At 42.4% G+C, this 18,392-nt stretch overlaps 1 long non-coding RNA gene across 1 annotated transcript in view; it reads left to right on the forward strand.

Moving 5' to 3' along the window:
- The first annotated feature begins 1,057 nt into the window (after positions 1-1,057).
- LOC121026036 (uncharacterized) overlaps positions 1,058-18,392 on the forward strand; it is a 57,790-nt gene continuing 40,455 nt past the window's right edge. Inside the window, exons 1-2 of the long non-coding RNA XR_005788238.1 lie at positions 1,058-1,270; positions 2,668-2,876. This is a non-coding gene — a long non-coding RNA (uncharacterized LOC121026036). The remainder of the gene's footprint in view (positions 1,271-2,667; positions 2,877-18,392) is intronic.

An 18,392-nucleotide genomic window follows, 5' to 3' on the forward strand; every position in this document is an offset into this window, starting at 1 on the left:
GCTTGAGCTCTTTACCCATAGGGACTGTATCTCATTTGTGCCTAGTACGTAGCACCTAGAAGGCACTCAGTAAATGTTGTTGAACTGAACCTAAGTGCTTGAATCACGTATGTAGAGGCTGTATGTGTCTCCGCAGATAGCATCTGTTTCGTCATCAACTGACTTACACCCTTGGAGAAATTCTCTGGTTTCTCAGGGGTGGCTCTTATTCCAGGTCTCAGGTAATGCCCCAGCTTTCTCTAGTGGCCCTCATAGGAAACGCTTATATTTGAAAAAATATTAATAGTTATTAAAGACACAAAATACTAGCTGACTGTTCCATATCAATGTGTCAAAAGAATCATAAAAGCATAGAGGCTGTGGCTGCTTTTTAAAGTAATCACTGTATGCAGTGAATACTGGCTGATTTCTAATTCATGAAATTCCTATCATCCGTCTTCTGAAAATGAGTTGGGAATCTAGTTTTGTAGACACCCTAATTTTATTTGATTAGTTTAAGAAGCAAAAGCGCGAGTTAATGGTGTATTACCATTCCCATGTACTAGAAAGATGTGTTAATGAAATATAATTGTCAACTATTCCGTATGTTAATGGGAACTACATGTGAGAATTTGATATGCCTGCTTGCTCTATAAAATATCGTGAAGAGGCTCAGCGCAGAGCGCGACGTGGGGCTCGAACTCACAAACGGTGAGATCATGACCTGAGCTGAAATCAAGAGTCAGACGCTCAACCGACTGAGCCACCCAGGCACCCCTTAATTTCTTTCAAAATAAGAAGAAAAAAATGAAAATATAATAATGAATATAGAATAATGAATCCATCCTGGATTATATTGATCTTTATTCCAATGTAGTCACAAAATATATTTTAATAGTTGTGTGTGTGTGTGTGTGTGTGTGTGTGTGTGTGTGTGTGTGTGTAAGAAGTAGCCTACACAGGCAAAAGTGCCTAGAGCCCTAGAATATCATAATGCAGCCCTGGTGATAATTCTCTAAAAAGTGTGATATGCAGAATTTTCCAGAAGTTACTTGTGCATGAGTATCTTTTTGTACAGTTACTCCGAGGGCCAGGGTTAAGAACATGTGGAAATATTTATGTGGAGAAATGAATACTGGAACAAGAGCTACAAGAATTGAATTTTAGTGTTATCGTCTGCCAACAAACCACGCATCTTTGAGTAAAGCCATGCAGCATCCCTGGCCCAGATTGTTAAGAAAAAAATGAGGCTGTTCAATTGGATGTCTTAAATATGTTTTCTAGCTTAAAGGTAATATTATTTCATCTTTTGAATATCCTTGCTTGGTTTGCTGATTTTTTAAGTTTATGCACATAGGTTAGAACATAAATTCTGAGTGAAAAGTGTATTACTCTGGGCTGAAAGTCACAAATAAATGTTTTATGCCTGCTTTTGGCCTTAACGAACTTCTATCAAGACTTGGTAGAATTAACATCTACCAAACGTTTGCCTCTCAAACAAGAAAAACAAGAAGACATTTGGGGGCATTCCCATCTTGAATGTGTTCTCTACTTACATAGGAAGTGATTAAACTGAAAGTCTTCTCTCCCTATGATGGGGGGTGGTGCTGTGTTGGGAGTGTGGTTGGTCAAGAAGGGAAAGACACATGTGTCTCTCAGGTTTTAAGTGTGGGTGACCCCTTGGCTAGTTGAACTGCCAACTCACTTTTTTGGCAGGTTGAGTTTTTGGGTATTTGTAGGATACCAAAATGGAAATGCCCCACAGATGGTTCTATACGTGAGTCTAAAATTCAGGAGAGCGGCTAGGTCTGGTGTCTTAGATTTGGGATTCTTCAACGTAGTGGCATTGAAGAAATAATCCTAGCGAATAAGAGAGTGAGAAGGATAGTGGGCTTAGGGTATAAGTAGGCGAAGCGTCACCTTTAAGGAGGAGTTATAGCAAGATAAGCTCCCAAAAGGGAGACAAAAAAAAAAAAAACCCAGAGAAATACAAGAACTAGAAGAGGGTATCATTATAGAAATAGAGCAGAGGGTATTATAAATGGAAATGGAGTAGAAAGATTTAAGACTGAACAAGAAAAAAGAAAACAGGTACTCATACTCATTGCAAACGAGACCATGAATAACTAGAACTTTCCTGGGAGTCAATTTGGCCTTGTGCAGCAAAACCCCCCAAATATTTACCGCCTGGAACCTGATAACTCCTTTTTCAATAATTGACGCTAAAGAAAGAATCCCAAGGAAATCGTCAAAGACTTACATTCAGGATGTATCTGACACCTTGATACATAATTTAAAAAAAGATTAAGAATATAGAGCAAATATCCAACAGTAGAAGAATGGGTCATACGTGACACTTCCTCCCATTGTACAGAATATCATGCAGCAGTTATAAGCATTTTCAAAACATATTTAAGGATATGGGAACATATTCACAGTGTGACGTTTTATGAAAAACAGGTAAAAGCTACCGCGGAGAACTGTGCCTACGTATCTATCTGCCTGGTGATCAAGGTATATGTGTGTACATCAGAATGTTAGCAATGCTTATCCCCATTTAGTGTTATTACAGGTGAAGTTAATTTTCTCCTTCGTGTTTTCCTGTATTTTCCAAATGTCACGTAATTGCCATGGTCTGTGTGTTTGTGTCCCTCCAAAGCTCATAAGCCGACACTCTAACCCCCACAGGTGACGGTATTAGAAGGTGGAGCTTTGGGAGGTGCTGAAGTCTCTAGGGTGAAGCCCTGATGAATGGGATTAGTGCCTTATAAAAGGGGCTTCACAGAGCCCCCCTCCCTCCCTGCCGTGTCGGGATCCGATCAGATGCCTGACACCTGGAAGAAGGCCTTCGCTGACAGTGCTGGCGCCTTGAACTCGAACTCCCAGTCTCCAGAACGGTAAGAAAAAAATTTCGGTTGTTTCCAAGCTACTCAGTCTGTAGTATTTTGTTATGGGAGCCCGACTGAATGGACTAAGACAGTAACGGACAGTAAAATCACCAATTTTACAGTCAGGATAAAAAGATTACATTTTGAAAGGAGAAAGCAATTAACGGCGTCAAAGACAGAGTGAAGTCGGGTCCCGTAAGACTGGAACACGTATATTCGATTTGGCACTTGGGTCATGATGTATCCTAGGCAAAACACTTTCAGTGGAGGCATGAGGAAGGCCGGCTTGAGAGCTTAAGGGGTAAAACTGAAGTGAAAACTCCAGAAAGCCAGTTTTTCTGTGCTTGCAAAGGAGCTGAAAGTGGAGTAAGTGAGATCAGCTGGATGGTAGTTGAATAGGATGCAGGTGTAAGGGCCTTTTAAAATGAAAAGGTCTTCAGGTGTTTATAGACTGAAGGCAGGATCCAATAAAGAGGTCGAGAAACATGACTGACAGAGCAAGGTCAGGGCAGATACGGGAGATTGAGTTGGGCCACCGGCATGCGTTGGCCTTGAACTGGGAAGGGACACTGCAGACTTCTGGAGTGAGGGAAAGAAAGGAAAAACCAATGAATATAGATATGTTTACAGAGAAATTGAGTGAGACCTCCCTGATGACCTCAATTTTTTCACCGATGTAAAGGCAAGGTCATCTGCTGAGAATGAAATCAGCAGTGGTCGGGAGGAAGGACTTGGGGTAAGTATTGAAGTTCCGGGACAGTCGTGGGGAGCGGAAAGAGAGCTGACCAAGGCTAAGGAAAGCGACAGCAAGGTTGTACTGGGAGGCTCACCGCATTTGGACACGGTAAACGTGTGGGACCATCGCGTGTGACTATTTTTAAATTCCTGTAACAGAGCGAAGCCACCAGGTGGGAACAAAGTGGTGTGCAAAACGAACAGTAGAAAGTGGTGAGCAGCAGGCAGGAAGCTAAATGTGGGGCGGTGTGTCAGCGATGACAAGATTCAGGGCCTGAGCTTCTGCACAGGGAGCTCAAGCAATGGCAGGCCGTTGTGTGGGACAAGGCGTCTCCGCGAGTGTTCAGATCTAGATTCGGGCCAGGGACGAAGGCGGGGCGCCGGCCCTTGGGGTGAGGTGATGGATAGCCAGGTGGCAAGTGGATTGGCCACGATCGGCGGGGACTGAGGGCGGAGTACCGAGGCCACTGTGCCAGGAGAACGAGATCCCTGGGAGAGGGTGACAAAATCCTGTCCAGAAGCAACCCTGATAAATGCATCCAAATGCCAGCTCACCGCTTGCATTGGTGGCTCACTGTGTGGGAGGCCGGGCAGCCTCTGTGAACGTGGCTAAAGGGGAGGGAGGAGGTGGGGGCCTGAGGAAGGGTGACAGCGAAGGCCGGAAGAGGGCAAGTTTGCTACCCGAACAACTTAAGATGGAGAGGAGTTTGTTAACGCCGGAGTGAGGTTTCAACAGGATCCATGGTTGAATGGGGCCAGTTGTTAGAGAAGTCAGTTTGTGAGTTCCAGCCCTGCACCAGGCCGTCTCCTGTCAGCGCAGATCCTCTGTCCCCCGAGTCTCTCTCTCCCCCTCCCCTTCTCTCTCTGCCCGTCCCCACCTCAAAGAAATAAAAATATAAACAGGAAAACAAAGAAGTTAACCAAGGAATGTATAGGGGCCTTACATGCCCTCAATTTGTACCAAGTGGTTTGGGGGCCTTCGTTATAAAAAAAAAAATCTCTAATATGTTCAATTATTGTATTTCTACTTTCTAAAAGCCATGAAATCTCCTAAATTTTGTGTTCCGAACTCACATTCATGTCCCATTTATCGAATATGTAGTCGAGGAAAAAACTCTGATTTTTGAAGAGCTCCGCTTAGGTTGTTTTTTTTTATTCCCTCCTGGAAGAAGATCTATATCTGGGTTCCCCCTCCCAGTTATTTAACTTGGAAAGAGACAGCCAATCTTAGAAAGAGATTTTTGGGGTGCCTGAGTGGTTCATTTGGTCGAGCCGCTGACTCTTAATTATGGCTCAGGTCACGATGCCAGGGTTGTGGGTCTGCTTGGGGTTGTCTCTCTCCTATGCCCCTCTCCCCCGCTCGCTCTCAGTCTCGCTCTCTTTCTCAAATTAAAAAAAAAAAAAAATAGCTTCCGTGTGGCCAATATCTAAACGCTAGTCTATCCTTCTGGTTGGAAAAGCTTCCGTTATGCATCGCTTTTTCCGGGCTTCCTTGGAGCTGCGGCCTGGACGTGTGACCTGGGCCTGACCTGTGAGCTGTGCACACAGCAGACTTGGAATCGGTGACTTGGGGGACAAAGAGGCTGGGACAGAGGCATTTTGTTTTTCTGGCAGTAACAACCAGAAGAATGCGGTATTAGGAGAGGGTGGCAAGCGACTGAAATGTAGCTCTCGTGACGCCAGTGCCACGGGGTGGTTTTGACCGTGTTCCAGCCCATGGGGCCCTCCTGGCTCCTCACCTTTTCCTGAGCCCGTTCCTCAAATCCTCCCTGTGATTTTGTGACCTACTACGTGGTCTTTCAGCCAATTCCTTTTCTCTTAAGTCTGCCAGAGTTGGTTTCCGGTGGTGGCAACTTGGAGACAACTTACTCTAGTTGCTGAGTGTTCTGAACGTAAACTTACCCGGTGACCCAGCCATTCTCCTTGTAGGTTTAAAGCACCCAGAAATGCAAACATGGACTAGGATGTCCAGAGCAGCCTCGTAATCAAAGACAAAAACTGGAAACCACGCAAAAGAACATCAACATTTGTCCACTGTGGGAAAAGAAATCCACAGATCGTGGCAAGTGGTTCGAATACCGTACAAAACAGTGACGATGATGAACTGCGATTTCCACAATACAGATGTGTCTCAAACCAAATGCTGAGCGGAAGAAACCAGACAACCAAAAAATACATGCCTGTTAATTTCATTTATGTGAAATGTAAAAACAAGCAAGATGATATGATGATATTACAAGTGAGAGTAGTATTGCTTTCGTAGAGGGGAAAGTAACTCGGAAGGGGCACAGCGTGAGGATTTCCAGGTCTCTGGTCACATTCTGTTACTTGACCTGTACGATGATATTGTGGCCGTGCTTCGTTTTGGGTAATGCAGACATTGCTCTTAAGATCAGTGACCTTTTCTATCTGTGGTTATCAACGGAAGTGCATATGGAGCAAGGAGAACGGAGGCTGAGACAGATCAAATAAACTGCCCAACATCATACGAATGTTCGCTTAACCAGGCTGCCGGATGCCCACTCCCAAGCTCTTAGAATCGCCCCCCAACATTCTTGGCAGGAAGGCCTTACAAGCATCCTCGAGTGAAAACGTGAGGTTCGGAGGTTTGGGTCCCTGGCCTGCATCTTGAAGCTAGTCTGAAGGGGATGGAGCCATAATCTCTCTAGACTCGGTTTCGATGTGTTTTCAATGCACGGCCTAGTGCGGAAAGTGGAGAGAGAGATCATACTGGCAGCATACGAACGGCATGTATAAAGACTTGATCTACTGCTGATGCGAAATGGTATCCATGAGTCACTTACACGGAAGCAAACAGCCAGGGTACAGATGACCACGAATGGTATGCTACCATCGGCGTACAAGTTGCACATCTTTGTGCGTGTGTGCGCGCGCGCGCGTGTGCGTGCATTTGCGTATTTTCTCTTAAGTATTAAGTATTTCTGGAAGCATCGCCAAGAAACTGGTAACACTGATTGCTTCTGGGAAAGTGAGCCGGTTGGCTGAGGGACAGAGGTAGAAGAAAGAATTTTACTGTAGACTCTATAAATCATTTAAGTTTTGAAGCATGGGAAATGTGTATTTTATTTATTTGTTTATTTAAGTGAGAGGGGGAGAGAGAGAGAGAGAGAGAAGGCACAAGCAGGGGAGAGGAGCAGAAGGAGAGAGAGAAAAAATCCTAAGCAGATTCTAAGCTCAGCACAGAGTCCGATACGGGGCCCAGTCCCACAGCCCTGAGATCATGACCTGAGCTGAAATCAAGAGTTGGACACTCATAATTTGCCTGCAGAAGTTTTGATTGAACATACACCTTAAATACTGAAATCATACTGGCAAAGTGGAAAGTTAATATGTGAACAATGGAAAATAACTGAACACTAGACTCTAAAAAAGAAAATTATTATTTTGGAAAAAATAAGCTCTGAGAAATATCCATAGCAAAGTCAGTTAGGTCCTAAGACCACAGAAACGCCAAAAACAAGAAGGTATATAGCATGTTAACTCCTTTCTAGCATTAAAACTTAGATAGCCATTTAAAACAAACCCAGGGGGCACCTGGGTGGCTCAATCAGTTAAGTGGCACACTCTTGATTTTGGCTCAGGTCATGATCTCACAGTTTGTGAGACTGAGCCTCATGTCACACTCTACGCTGACAGCACGGAGCCTGTTTGGGATTCTCTCTCTCCCTCACTCTCTACCCCTCCCTCGTGTGTTGTCTCTCTCTCTCTCTCTCTCTCTCTCTCTCTCTCTCTCTCAAAAAAAAAATAAATAAGCTTTAAAAAAAAAAAAAAGAGTTGGACACTCAACCGACTGAGCCACCCAGGCCCCCTGTATTGTGCATTTTCAAATACATTTAAAAGTCTTCATTTGTCCTGCAACCAAAAGTGTATCTCCCCAGGGGAATGTATGAGCAGTGCCTAGAGGTGGAGAATTCAGGATTTTTCAGGGACTCAGTTGATGTGTTCAATTTGGGGGAACGCGGTTTTCCTTTGTGTTTCAGGCTCTTAATCTTAACAGTGACGTAAGATAGGTCTTAGCTCCTTCTTCGCACTTGTAGGAGGTCAGTGGCATGATAGGTAAGCATGGAAAGCTACAATTTTTTTATGATGACCAGTACCTCGCCCATGTGGCATAGCACTAGAACATGACCCTCTCCTCCACCTGTTTCTCCCCTTTCCTAATTAATTGTATCCGCTGATTTTCCATGTCTCGCCCCTCCTCATTCCAGACCTCACAAACACCCGTTACCCACAATTTGAAGAGCCTCTCCAATTGGAAGGTGTGCAGCCTTAGGCCTAGTATTTTGTGTGTGTGACCAAATTTTAAAACATGTAGACAGTGGGCAATAGGGCCTCCCTATGTTGACCATGCAAAAGAGTAAGTTGTGTGAAGCACAGGGATCCTTTCTTTGGAGAAATTCCTGAACAGAATTCGAAACATCATGAATGAATGGACCGAGTGAGATAAGGAGCCCTGCCCGTACACATTCAGTATTGGGAAGGACCCTTGGCTTTGTTTTGTCCTGACAGTCGGTCCCCAGGGCTACCAGAGGCAGAGTTAATCTCTAGACCACCCATTTTACTATGGAACTCAAGGAACGGCGTATACTTTGGAAAGCTCGGTATGCATTGTTTTGATTTTTTAAGACCTCATGTAATACCACAATACATACGGAGGCAAACAGCACCATCTACAAATTAACCGTCCTTACCTGAGCATGTGGACATTAACCAGCTGTCACGTAACTCTGCGTCCTCATCGTGTCAGGCCTCCAGTGTACCCAGAGAGTTCCCCACCTTGCAGATCTGTTCCTACCTCTCTTTTTCCATTCACCAGTCCTTCAGGTAGCCACACAGCTTTACATGAGGACAGCATACACACGTAAAAATACATTGGGAGAGAAATCAGTTACAGTCATCAGTAAAATGTACATGAAGGTATTTTTTAACTGATGTTAAATGGGAACTGCAGCGTTTCAAGGACATCAGAGCGATTGGCAAGACTATGTTAATGGACGAAGCGTTTTGTGGGAAAACATGTCAAGATAGAACAGTCAAACCGGCAGAATTTTAAAACTGTACTCCCTTAGCGTTTTCAGCATTGCTTTGGCATTTTAAAATAGGGCTCAGTGACAGTGCAGGTAATTTCAGTTATTTGTTAATATCGGCACCTTGTCAGAAGTGAACTTTTGTTCTCTAAATGGTTTTAAAGATGTGTTGATTCACTTCAGATTTTTTACTGAGGTGTAAGAGATACGTGGTAAGGCACACGAATCTCAAGTCTTCAACTCGAACTTCTGTGCGTGGGTGCGCGTGTGTGTGGAAGATGGAAATACACACAATTCACAAAGTCAGCTTTACAAAAACGAATCTTAGTTAGTTTGTGAAGTAATAATTAATGGTAGTAACAATGTGAAAAACACTTGTAGTTCTTCAAAGCCCCTTTATGTACATTATTTTCACCAAGGGTGGCAACCACCTGTGAGAAGGGTAAAGGGAATGTTATTCATGGGGTGAAATCGAAAAAAGTAAGGGACAGAAAACCTAAGTGAGCTTGTATGAAGACGTGTTTCTTCATTTCAAAAGTGCTGATACATATCAATAATGAGATACTGACCTTCCAACGTACCGTTCTCCTTTGCCCTCTGAATTTATTTATTCCTCTTTGGAAACAATAGCGAATGTCCTCTCTTGTGCTCACCCCCTAGTATTCACAAAATGAAATCAGTGCACAATGGATCTAAATATTTTCTTGAATTAAATCCAACCATCTCAAAATGAGCACAAGATTGAATATTCTCCAGTGGCTTGTGACATCAGCTGAGCGACATGAGTGAATTACAGGGCTATCTCTGACCCAGTATGTCTTATTTAATTTTCGGATTCAGGCAGGCAAATTGACCATGTATACTAGCTTGTGTCAGTAGCTAATTTTGGATCACTATTCTAATTGGAAATGGCATGCCCTTTAGCTTGTCATGTGAGAATTCACATTTTCTGATTAATGTGATTCATTTATATTAGATTTGACTCGACAGAATGGCAATGTGTAATATAGGAGGCAAGTATGGCAGGATTTCTCTCTCTCTCTCTCTCACTCAGTCACACTCTTTATAAATGATCCAGTCAAGGCATCAGGCTGCAGTGTCTTCCGTTTAATGAGATAAATTTTGAACTCACACCTATTCTGATGTGACTTCCGTGGTATTTGCATACAAGTCAGGCAACCCTTATCAGAGGGGGCAATTTTATCCGTAGTCCTATATTTACATTCATTTATGGCAAATGGACAACCCGCTGTGATAGATAGGTTGCACTTTCGTTACTGTTGTTGTGTGTCTAAACTGCAGATTGGATAAAGCTGGACATTCCTGTTTCCGATGCAATTTAAGGACCGTGATAGGAATTGTGAATTGTGTAAGTAGCATCTGATGTTGGGATTAGTCTGGAAAAATTAACAACTGGTGAAATGAGACTCATAACTAAAAATAAAAGGAAATGTTTAAAAGACTTAAAGGGAAAACATACCAGGTTAGGAATTCCTGCTACTAAAAGGAAAAAAAAGACTTTATTTTAAACAACTTAGGGGTTTTATATACTCTTTGCCCTTCTTTTTATTATGTTGAAGTATGTTCACTCGAAACCTACTTTGTTGAGCCTTTTTGTTTGTCATGAGAGGATGTTCTACCTTGTCAAATGCTTTTTCTTCATCTATTGAATGATCCTGTGTTCATTCCCTTTCCTTTATTGATGTGATGTTTTATCACATTGATTGATGAGCAAATATTGAACCAGTCTTGCAACCCAGGAATAAATCCCCCTTGATCATAGTGAATGATTTTTTTTTAATGTGTTCTTGAATTTGGTTTGTTAGTATTTTCAGGAGGATTTTTTGCATCCATGTTCATCAGAGATCTTGGCCTGTAGTCCTCTTTTTTTGTGGTATCTTTATCTGGTTTTGGTATCAGGGTAATGCTGGCTGGCCTCATAGAGTGAATTCGGAAGTTTTCCTTCCTCTCCTATTTTTTGGAATAGTTTGAGAATAGGTATTAACTCTTCTTTAAATGTTTGGTAGAATTCGCCCGTGAAGCCATCTGGTCCTAGACTTTGGTTTGTTGGGAGTTTTTGATGACTAATTATTTTCTTGCTGGTCATCGGTCTGTTCAGATTTTCTACTTCTTCCTGTTTCAGTTGTGGGAGTCTGTATGTTTCTCGGAATATCTGCTAGGTTGTCCAATTTGTTGGCGTATAGTTTTTCATAATATTCTCTTACGATTGTAATTCTGTGGTGTTGGTTTTATTTCTCCTCTCTCATTTGTGTTCTCATTAATTAGAGTTCTGATATTTATTATTTCCTTACTTCTGCTGGTTTTAGGTTTTGTTTTTTGTTCTTCTTAGCAATGATAGATTGTTTATTTGAACTTTGTTTTCTTGCTTATTGAGGTAGACCTGTATTGCTGTAAACTTCCCTCTCAGAACTGCTTTTGCTGCATCCCCGAAGTTTTGGACCACTGTGTTGTCATTTTCATTTGTTTCCATGTACTTTTTTATTTCTTCTTTTATCTCCTGGCTGATCCGTTTGTTGTATAAGCAGCATGTTATTTAACCTCCACGTGTTTGTGGCATTTCCAGAGTTATTCTTGTGGTTGACTTCCAGTTTCATAGTGTTGTGGTCAGAAAAGATGCTTGGTATGGTTATGATTTGAATCTTGTTGAAATTGTTGAGGCTTGTTTTGTGGGCTAACGTGTGATCTGATCTGGGGAATGTTTTGTGTGCACTTGAAAAGAAAAGAAGGTGTATTCTGCTCTTTTAAGATGGAATGTTCTGAATATATATATTAAGTCCAAGTTGTCCAGTGTATCATTCAAAGCCATTGTTTCCTTGTTGATTTCCTGCCTAGATGGTCTGTCCATTGATGTCAGTGGGTGTAAAAGTCTCCTACTATTACTGTATGATTATTGATTAGTTCTTTTATGTTTGTTATCAATTGTTTTATGTATTTGAGTGCTTTCAAGTTGGGTGCATAAATACTTAGAATTATTATATCTTCTTGTTGGATTGTCCCCTTGAGTATGTTATAGTGACCTTCTTTGTCTCTTGTTGTAGTCTTTGTTTTAAAGTCTTTTGTGTCTGATATTAAGTACTGCTACTCCGGTACTTTGTTTTGACATTCATCTGCACGATGGCTGTTTCTCCATCTCCTCAGTTTGAATCTGCGGGTGTCTTTAGGTCTAAAGTGAGTCTCTTGGGCTTGTGTGTGTGTGTGTGTGTGTGTGTGTGTGTGTTTGGTTCTTTCTTTCTTTTTTTTAATCTTTATTTTTTTGAGAGTGAGAAAGACAGAGTGTGAGCAGGGTAGGGGGAGAGAGAGAGGGAAACACAGAATCCGAAGCAGGCTCCAGGCTCTGAGCTCTCGGCACAGAGCCCTATTTGGGCTCAAACCCATGAACCGCCAGATCATGACCTGAGCTGAAGTCGGAGGCTTAACTGACTGAGCCACCCAGGCGCCCCTAAAATGAATCTCTGGTAGGCAGCACATAGATGGGTCTTGATTTGTTTATCCATTCTGTCACCCTGTGTCATTTTATTGTAGCATTTAGGCCATTTACATTCAAAGTACTATATGATAGATGTGTACTTAATGCCATTTTATTGTTTCTGAAGTTATTCTCTGATGCTTTCTTGTCTTTCTTTCTTTGATGGTTTGTTGGATTTCTTTAGTGATCTACTTGGATTTCTTTCTCTTCATCTTCTGAATATTTATTAGTGGTTTTTCAAATATGGTTACCGTTAGGTTTGTATGTAACTTCTGCATATAGCTGTCTATATTAAATTGATGGTTGTTAAAGTTTGAACCCATTCTTTCCTCTCTCCTTCCTACATTTTAGGTATATGTTATTATATTTTATATCCTTTTATTTTGTGAGTTCCTTCACAGATTTTTTACAGAAATACTCATTTTTACTGCTTTTGTGTTTCTAACCTTTATACTGTCACTTTTGGTCTCTTTACTCAGAGAGTCCCCTTTAATATTTCTTGCTCGTTTAGTAACCAAACACGCCTTTAGTTTTCGTTTTCCCGGGAAACTCTTTACCCCTCCTTCTATTCTGAATAATAGCCTTGTTGGATAGAGTATTCTTGGCTACAGATTTTTACCATTCAGTACTTTGAATATATCATGCCATTCCCTCCTGGCTTGCCAAGTTTCTGTTGAAAATCTCTTGCTAGTGTTATGGATATTCCCTTATAAATGAATTACTTCTTTTGTCTTGCTGCTTTTAAGATTTTTTCTTTATCACTATATTTTACAATTTTAATTACAATATGTCTTCATGTGGGTCTGCTTTTGTTGATTTCGATGGGAATTCTCTGTGCCCCCTGATCTGGATGTCTGTTTACTTTCCCAGATGAGGCAAGCTTTTAGCTATTATTTCCTCAAATAAGTTTTCTGCCCTCTTTTCTCTTATCTTCTTCTGGAACTCCTATAATACGAATGTCACTACATTTAATGGAGTCACTGAATATCCTAAGCCTATTTTGCATAATTCTTTGTTCTCTCTTTTGTTCAGCTTTATTGCTTTCCATTACTCTGTCTTCTAGGTCACTAATTCATTCCCCTGCTTCTTCCATCCGGCTGTTCATTCCATCAAGTGTGCTTTTCATTTCATTTATTGTGCCCTTTATCTCTGCTGTGTTGTTTCTTATCTCTGTGTTAAGGGCCCCTCTCATGTCTTCCCCCTCTTTCCTAAAGTCCCGTGAATATCGTCATGATGATTGCTTTAAATTCTTCATCAGGCAGCTTACTTACATCTGTATTGCTTAGATTTCTGACCATGGATTTGTCCTCTTCTTTCAGTTGGGATACATTTCTCTGTCTCCTCATTTTTTTCTGCCTCTCTAGAGGTGTCTCTCTGTGTTAGGAAAGTCAGCTGTGTCTTCTGGTCTCGAAAGTAATGACTTTATGAAGAAGAGGCCCTGGAGTGCCCTGCAGTGCAATGTCCCAGGCAGGGACCCAGGGACCCAGGCAGGCCAGCTCTGAGGCAACGTGCACACTGGGGAACTTGGGAACAGGACAGTGATGTTAGCAAAATTTGCACTGGGTCGCTAGTCCTGTGCCAGATCCCCTGAAGCAGTGAGGCTGTGCCTGGGTGCAGCTGGGGGCATGCGGCTGGGCGCGGCCCTGGTGATGGCTGGGCGCAGTTGAGCCTGGCACGAGATGGTGCCTGGGCGTGCACGGCTGGACACCATGCACGGTGGCAGCCGTGCACCTGGCGGCTGGGCACGGCACAGCAGTGAGGGCCCGGCGCCTGTCTTGGCTGGGTGGGGCGTGCGTGGGGCTTTAACCAAATTGCCCTGAGCCCAGGTCAGAGGCTAACAGTCTTGAAGTGGGTGGGTCCTTAGGAGAACTCGTGGGTGTGGCACACCGCTAGCAGCTTAGGTCACAAGTGTCTGTGCGGTGCCACGGACTGCAGGTGGATGCGTGCTGATGCCGAGGGGTAGGGGAAGAAAATGGCGCCTACCAGCTCCCTTGTTTTCAAAGTGGCCTCCCAGCAGCCTCCGAAATCAGTATGAACCGGTCTGTTCCCCCATTTGCCCCAGTGTTGGGGATACATCGCCATTTTTATGTCGTGTCTCCATTCAGGCTGCTGTGTGTTTAAGGGTGACAGCACAGCTCTCACTCGCCTTCCGGACTCATCCAGTGCCGAGTCAGCTGACTTTTAAAGCTCCAGGTTGTAAGCCCTGCCGCAATTCAGCCCTTGTGGTTTTTAAAACCAAACGTCACGGGGATAAGCGTTCCCCGTGTGTCCTCCCTGGCGCGAGGGCCCATTTCTCTGCCCTTTCTGTGCTTGCAGCTCCCTCCCCCCTGGGGCACCCTCCCTCCACCTTTCTGACCTTTCCAACCTTCCAGATGCAGCTCCTTCTCTCGGCTTAGTTATAGAGTTTGTTCGGCCGGTCTTCACATTCCTCTCCAGTTTATTGACTTGGGTGTGCGTGATATCGAGTTGTAAACTAGGATGGGGTGAGCTCAGGTCCTCCTGCTCTGCCGTCTCCCGAAGCTCCTTACAATCCAGGTCATGAACACATCCATCCCTCCACGTACTTAGCCTTTTGTGCGTGTGATGAGAACACTCGAGATCTACTCTCGGCACATGTCAAGTATATAATACAGTACGGTTAACTGTAGTCGCCCTGCTGTACATTACATTCTCAGAACTTAGACGTCTTACAACCACAAGTTTGTACCCACTGAGCCACATCTCCCCACTTCCTCCGCTCTGCCTCAAGTCCCTGGCCACCACCATTCTGCCCTCTGCTTCTGTGAGTTTGATTGTTTTAGATTCCACGTGTGAATGAGGTCATACAGCATTTGTCCTGCATCACTTAACACCATGTCCTCCAGGTTTGTCCATGGTGTCACATAGGGTGAGATTTCTTTTTTTCTCATGGGTAAATATTTCCATTATATATACATATGTACATATATATACACATATACATATATATACATATATATATCACATTTTCTTCATCCGTTCACTTAGGTTGTTTTCATATCCTAGCTTCTCATGGGTAAATATTTCCATTATATATACATATATATACATATATACATACATACATATATATATATATATATATATATATATCTCACATTTTCTTTATCTGTTCACTTAGGTTGTTTTCCTATCCTAGCTATTGTGAACAATGCTGCAGTGAGTATGGGAACGCAGATACCTGTTTGCGCTTGACTTTATTTCCTTCGGTCGTAGACACAGCAGTGGAATTGCTGGACCATGCGGTGTTTCCATTTGTGATTTCTGAGGAAGCTCCATACTGTTTTGCACAGCTGTGGCACCACTTTCCATTCCCACTAACAGCACACGGGGCCTCCCTTTGCTCTACACCCTTGCCAGTGCTTGTTATTTCTGGTCTTTTTGGTGACAGTCATCCTAACGGGAGTGACATCCTATCTCCTTGTGATTTTGATTTGCATTTCCCTGATGATGAGTGATGTCAAAAACCTTTTCATGTATTTTGGGGCCATTTATATGTCTCCTTTGGAAACATGTCTATTCTGAGATGCTTTACCTAAAAAGGATTGCGGGTTACTGGTGACAGTTGCCAAAGACAATTTCCTAACCTCTATGGAATCTGCTTTGGCAGGAAATGGGAATAAATGTTTATAAACTTAGAATAAGGAAAATGAGGAATTGCTCATGTGTACGGATAATCTTGATGAAGTGGTCCCAGAACTATTAAACATACTGATACTTGCTTTGTGGCAGACACAAAACTCTCAGCCACGCATGCAGAGCCGTCACAGAGCCCGTAAATGGTAGGGCAAGGGCTTGAACATAAGTCTTACGATTCCAAGCCTAATCTTTCCTTAAGACTCAGAATTCCAAAATGTACTATAATTATCCATCGCACTTACGTACTAGTGACTTAAATTGGGAGTGCTAAATGAGAATTAGAACATAAATATTCTCTAATGTAGCTCGTTGTTTTTACACATCCAAATGGGTTTCATTACTCAGTATAAAATTGAGTATTGCCTTAAGCATTCTTCACAATTGGGTATTTCCAAGAAGGCAGATGATCACTGCATTGTGTAATGTCATTGGGTAGGAATTGATGTACTGTGAGACCACTGATGATGAGTGAAATTTTTCCAGATGTTTGTTCCGCCAAACAAAGGAAGATTACGCGTGGCGAATACTAATATATATTATATCTTAACATTCATTGTTTCCTCTGAGTGATAATTCTGCATCTCATATTTGCTGCTAGACTTAGGACTCTCGATACTATTATACACCGTGTGGGGTGGGGCGTATGTGTTGACATGAACTAAGTGTTGATAGCTTAGCCTGAGATTGGAAAATACTGTCTTCCCTGTGTTCTGTGCAAGTTAGTGCCTGTCATCATATCTCATAGATACAAATGCAATAAAATACATGCATTTAGTTTGAATTATTATGGACAATTTAAGAGTAAATAATGTCATCAGTTTATAGCACCGGCGTTGGTACCTATACATCTACTTTTAAATATAGTCTTTTTTTTTTTTACTGGAGTATAATTAACATACAATATTACATTAGTTTTCACGTGTAGAGTCTTTGCACAAGGTAGGTGTCATATGTTATTAAAACATCCATTGGGGCGCCTGGGTGGCTCAGTCAGTTAAGCGTCTGATTTCAGCTCAGGTCATGATCTCACGGTTCGTGGGTTCGAGCCCCGCGTCGGGCTCTGGGCTGACAGCTCAGAGCCTGGACCCTGCTTCGGATTCTGTGTCTCCCTCTCTCTCTGCTCCTCCCCCGCTCACGCTCTGTCTCTCTCTCTCAAAAATAAATAGACATTAAAAAAATTTAAAACACCCATAATGAGGAAATCCAGAATGACGGCAGATATTCTAGAACTTAGAGTTCAACCCTTCCTCGCGATTCCTTTGCTATGGCCATAACCCCCAACTTACTGTATCAGCCTGAGACTTGTACAGTAGTTGCACGGCTAGCTTTCGTGAGTCTGGTCTTTAGCCGGCCAGTTTGCCTTGACTGTGGTTAATAGGAGTAATTTTTCTTAGGGGCTATTGTAATACCCTCCTTTCTTGCTCAACACATGGCTTATCCCATAGAGTCTCAGCGCTTCTACTCTAACACCGGTTTTCCACAGCCATCATAATTGGGCTCACAAGCTCACGTGTTTGTGTTTAATTCTTAGCAAACATGTAATTTTACATGTGGGGAAACTGAGGTGCAGAGTAAGCAATAACCTGAAAATAATCACAACCAACCTGTATTTGTCTGGGTGTGATTCAGCTGAGTCCTCTGGCCTCAGTTTACCTTTCTAACATTATTCCTCCTTACTTTTCTACACATGTGGTTAGTACTGCTCATTCCTGTGTCCACATGATCTCCACACACGTAGCATGCTTGTACTTGTGTTCATCCTGGCCCCTTATTGGCATGTCCTTTCTCTTTCCTTTAGAGATTCGGGTTCCACCCGTCTTCCAGGGCACCGCAAGCCCTAGCTCCTCTGTCTTCATTGACCTCCCTCTCCTTTCACTCTCTATAGCATATTATAAAATTCCCATTATTAGCATACTGTCATCATTATTTTTTGGACATTAATCCATGTTTTATATGCCTTTGGTCTTTCTTGGCACAGTCATAAGCCCATTGTAAATGATAATAAATGCTGGCTTGTTTAACTGCTATTTTGCTTTAAATGAGCCTTTCCTTTTTTAGCCTTTTCTCAATGAGAATAAAAAGGATTTGTTCAAAGACTGTAATTGAACTTTAGCCATCAGTCATTTTGCATTTTCGTTTTGTAATATAATAACGGTAATTCTTATTAGGTTAATTTTTTTCCATTCAACATAAAATAGTAAATGTAAAACATGGGAAATAACAAATTACTTTAAGGGGTATTCTGAATGCCATTTGGAGATTTCAGGCTGACCTGAATAAATAATTGGAAAATGCTGGTTCGGCCTGCATTTTTATGCTTTCAAAATGGTCTATGAAAGTGAAATACTTCATCATTTATGAAACGCAAACATAGATCATTTAGACCTAGAAAAACGTAGTAGGCAAAGTAAGATTAACCCCTTTAGTTCCTAACATCACATCACACTGTCTAAATGACATACGGACAGGGAAGCAGCTCTAATACGGCGCTGGCTAGCACGTGCACCCCAACTTGCTGCTTTTTGCTTTATGGAGAGCTCATTTCTCAACCAAGTCCTTCCCCTCTGCCTTGCACCCCTCCCTCCCTCCCTTTGTCCT

The sequence above is a fragment of the Herpailurus yagouaroundi genome, unplaced genomic scaffold (assembly GCF_014898765.1).
Source record: "Herpailurus yagouaroundi ecotype Mexico unplaced genomic scaffold, PumYag 67793, whole genome shotgun sequence".
In the NCBI taxonomy this organism is placed as follows: Eukaryota; Metazoa; Chordata; class Mammalia; order Carnivora; family Felidae; genus Herpailurus; species Herpailurus yagouaroundi.